Below are 5,190 nucleotides of genomic sequence, written 5' to 3' on the forward strand. Positions count from 1 at the left end.
GTTCGAGTCATACTTGGCACATTGGAAGATGGAGGTGGTTGTTGGAGGTCAGTTATCTCAGCTCCAGAATATCTCTGCAGCAGTTCTGCAGGGTAGTGTCCTTGGCCCAACCATCTTCAGCTGCTTCATCAATGACCACCCTCCACATAAAGTCAGAAGTGGGGATGTTTGCTGATAATTGCACTATGTTCAGCACCATTCACGATTCCTCAGACACTGAAGCAGTCCATGTCTAAATGCAACAAGATCTGGACAATGTCCAGGTGTTGTCTGACAATTAGAAAATAACATTTATGTCACATAAAAGTCAATAACAATCTCCAATGACCACTGCCCCTTGACATTCAATAGCATTACCATTGCTGAATCCCCCCATAACAACATGCTGGGCAGGTTACCACTGACCAGAAAGTTAAATGAACTATTTATGTAATTACCGTGGCTACAACAGCAGGTCAGAGACTAGGAATCTCAAAGGGTAGGATTCCTACTCAAGTAACTCACCTCTTGACTCCCAAAGCCTGTCCACCATCTACAAAGCACAAGTTGGAATGTGATGGAAAACCTCCCACTTGACTCAATGACTGCAGCTCCAACACAACTTCAAGAAGTTTGACACCAGCATTTCATCTGCACCATACCCAGAACATTCAATCTCTTCACCACAGATGCCCAGTAGCAGCAGTATGTACAAGAAGCAGAATTTCAGCAAAGATCCTTAGACAGCACCTTCCAAACCACTTTCATCTAGAAGGGCAAGGGCATCAGGCACAGGAACACCAACACCTTTAAATTTTGCTTCAAGCTATTCATCATCCTGACTTGAAAATAATATCACAATTTTTCAACATCACTGAGTAAAAATCCTGGAATTCCCTCCCTAATAGCATTGTGAGTTTACCGATAGCTCAAGGACTGCAGCGTTCCAAGAAGGCAGTTCATCACCACCTTATGGACAATTAGGGGTGGGTAATAAATAACGGCCAGCCAGTGACACATGCACCCCATGAATAAATCTTAAAAATGAATAAAAATGTTGGTAGGTTACTGCTCAAAGATATTAATACTCATACATATAGAAAAAGAACTTCGGCTTTCATTTTGATATGTTGGATACTGTCCTTAAACAAATACTCAAAGGATTAAATATTTACAAGAAATATAAACATAGTGCAGAAACTCAGCAGGTCTGGCAGCTGCTCTGGGGACAGAAAGAGAGTTAACAGGTCGTATTCGATATTACTCCTTTGGAGGTAACGGTCTGAAACTGGTAAACTTAATATTGAGCTTCATTGGAAGACTGCAGCAATTCTAGGAACAGTGCTCCGTTACTGAAGTCATTGTGAGATAAAAATCAGAAAGTAATATAAAAAATCTTGCACAAATCAACAGGCCGATCACTAATTGGGGTGCTGAAATACTCAGTTCTCAATCACAGAGTGGCACCTTGTGGTGATTGCTGGAAACTACAGGATTGAAAATGGTGACAGGTTTTGTGTGTGTGTGTGTTCGGGGGTGGGCGTGGAGGGGGAACAGTGGGCAGGATATATCTAACTCTAAAAGGAACTGTAAGGAAGCCTAAAAAAAACTGTTTTAGGGTACACACAATTAGGTACTTACTCTCCTGATTACAAAGAACAGATAAAATGACCCAGAGTAAATGTACCTTGTGTTCTTCTGTTGTGATTTAACAGACCTTAGAGCCTACATACTGATTTTTTAAAAATGTGTCTGTAATTGAACTTATATCTCAGCTGTAGAAAATAACTGAAAAGATGAATTTTCTGCATTTGAAGTATGTGGTATCAACTAAGAAATAAATGAGCACTGAATTTTCCAGAGACATTTTACACAGGAAATGTTGACTGTTGACACTTATTTGATGCATATTACAGCAGTTTGAAGTATGCAAGATTCTTTTTCTTGTTTATATTCTATCATCCTGCAACCTGCAGTTTATAAAACCTACTGTGTCAATTGACCATTACTTCTTGATTAATCTTATCTTTTCAACTCTGACACACAATTTGCCTTGGGCCTCTACGTGTCACATTAAATAGAAAGGAGCAGTAAACTGTACCCTTGATGTCTGCTGACAGTTGGATTACATCAGATAAATGGCACAGAACAGCCACTTGGCCATGCTGACATTTCTGATCTACTCATACACACTTCCAGCTGTCCTCTAAATCTATCACAAAACTATCCCTAGCCTTCAAATGTTTGTCTAACTAAATGCATCAATAGCATTTACTTAACCAACTGCCTTTGTAAGTTCCACAGTCTCATTACTCTTTGGGGAAAGACGTGTCTTCTGAATTTCTGATTGGATTTCTTGGTGGTTAACTTATATTGATGGTTTCTGGTTATATTCTTCAATTTAAGATGAAACATCCTCTCTGTATCCACTTTAGTAAAACATTACATAATTTTAAAAATTTCTAACACATCAATCTTCAGCTTTATCAAGAAAAAGAGATTGCTGCCATGTATTCCCATTTGTTTCTGAGATTATCCTTGCAAATATCCCTACCCCCTCTTTAGTGTCTCTATACTTTCTCTACAATATGACAACCAGAATGACATGAAATACCAAACATTATCTAACAAAGCACTGAGATAGACTTAGCGTAACTTTCCACTTTTCTGTCCATCCAGCAATAAAGCCTTAATAATGTTTTTATTTTAGCCTTGTTATAGATTGCGATAGTCTTTAGTGATTGAAACAGAATCCCACAATGAGCAAAAAATCTTTTGGGATTTACAGGGTTAAAAAGTACAATTGCAAATAATATGGAATTAATACAGGAATGTTAGCATAAAATTACTCTTGATAAAATTACTGCAAATCATTTTTTTTCCAGCAATCAAACACCTGCAAAAACACTACAAATAGTCATTTGGTCAGACTTGAATAGAACTTGAGTATTGCGGGACAAATACAATAGATTTTCATCTTGCATTCATTAATACAATTTGCAAGAAATAAAGGAAAAAAATGTTTTGTATGAACGGAGAGTGGTGATTTCTTCAGGCATCTGTAGATATTGTGACAAAAATGCAACATTAGCGATGACTGACAGTTAACCACTAAGGTTTGTTTTAGCTAACACACCAGACAAGTTGATTCTGATTAGTCCAGGCATTTCCTTGTGAAATTAACTAGTGAATGTCTGTACCCTATTTTGATGCATTGTAACAGATAGAGTGCATGCACATGTTGTCTATCTGTCCTTATATATTAATGTTCGTAGCTTTCAGTACACACAAATGCACTATACTGCCAAACCGATAGTCAATTTATAATTGTCAATCAGTATTATTTTAGCACAAGATGGGGTAAAATAGGAGGCAGGCACGAGGTAAAGATACTTGTTTGAAGAGCTGGTGCAGGTACGATGGACTGACTAGCCTTCTTCTTAACCATAATAGTTCTGTGATAATTCTTCACACATCCAGAACTATCCAGAAAATGTTATATAATTGCAGTGGCACGGTCTGTACCCAATCAGGTCAAGCTTGCAAAATGCATAACATAGTGTTCCAGCATTACATGTGAGTCCGTAAGTGGACATTTGCTGAATGATGAGGAGAAAGTGAGGTCTGCAAATGCTGGAGATCAGAGCTGAAAATGTGTTGCTGGAAAAGCGAAGCAGGTCAGGCAGCATCCAGGGAACAGGAGAATCGACACAAAAATGAGACTAGGATTGTAATACACCAGTTTGGATGCTGTTTCACAGCACTGCGCTGTCTCCTAGCACAAGAATGTTAGAAGTTCTTTAAAAGTAGTACAATATACTGGATTCTTAATCCCAGCCAAGCAGGGTCATTTTGAACATTAATATTATCTAAGTATAAAGACTGAGATCTATTATACCACCAGTGAGAGTCATTTAATAGTATTTTAAATAGTAATTAGCAGATAGGAAAAAACCAACAGGGAACTTGCTTTCATTATTTTTTAAATATCCCAAAGCACTGCTGAATTTTGTCTGCCTTTAGTTAGTTGAACAGTACAAGATTTTCACACAAGTGACTTAGAAGTCTGAATTGTAATGGACTTAATTTCACGAATATATAACAGATGAGAGCAAAGATATAACTATCTTCAGTGCAGTGCTCAATTGTTAGGGGCAGTGAAATACTGTAGGTCACAACAGGTTTGTAGTAAGTTAAAATGATGAACTAGTTTGTGGGAAAAAAAACCCTCAATTTAAACTTGAAATATCAAGCACTGAGCTTTCAAAAAAGGCTCATTTGGCAATAGAGATGAGATCGCCAACTTTCACCGAACATTTTAATAATCCTACTTAAAAGCCACATATTTTGTCTAATTTTACAGGGCCATAAATGAAATGAAATTCCTAAGAAGAGCTTTCTGTTGTGTCCTGTCAGACACATCTTGTGCAAGGTTTATGGCACTCTTTGTGTTTCAGGAGATACAGAACAAGGCTATTCAAACAAGTATTTTACAACAGTTCTAATATTGATGCTCATAGACTGGCAAAGGAACTCTCCCGGAAAAGACCCTACAGTGATCCTCAAACACTTATTCTAACATGCAACCTCCCATAATTATAAGGCTTTCTTCTTTTTAAATTGAAGGTTTTTAAGCTGGCACATCTGGTCAGAAATGCAACTGTCAGAATTCAGAGAAGCTACATAGAACATAGAACAATACAGCACAGAACAGGCCCTTCGGCCCACGATGTTGTGCCGAACTTCTAACCTAGATTAAGTACCCATCCATGTACCTATCCAAATGCCGCTTAAAGGTCGCCAATGATTCCGACTCTACCACTCCCACGGGCAGCGCATTCCATGCCCCCACCACTCTCTGGGTAAAGAACCCACCCCTGACATCTCCCCTATACCTTCCACCCTTCACCTTAAATTTATGTCCCCTTGTAACACTCTGTTGTACCCGGGGAAAAAGTTTCTGACTGTCTACTCTATCTATTCCTCTGATCATCTTATAAACCCCTATCAAGTCACCCCTCATCCTTCGCCGTTCCAACGAGAAAAGGCCGAGAACTCTCAACCTATCCTCGTACAACTTCCTCTCCATTCCAGGCAACATCCTGGTAAATCTTCCCTGCACCCTCTCCAAAGCTTCCACATCTTTCCTAAAGTGAGGCGACCAGAACTGCACACAGTACTCCAAATGCGGCCTAACCAAAGTCCTGTACA

This window comes from Chiloscyllium plagiosum, chromosome 2 (genome assembly GCF_004010195.1).
Source record: "Chiloscyllium plagiosum isolate BGI_BamShark_2017 chromosome 2, ASM401019v2, whole genome shotgun sequence".
Lineage (NCBI taxonomy): Eukaryota > Metazoa > Chordata > Chondrichthyes > Orectolobiformes > Hemiscylliidae > Chiloscyllium > Chiloscyllium plagiosum.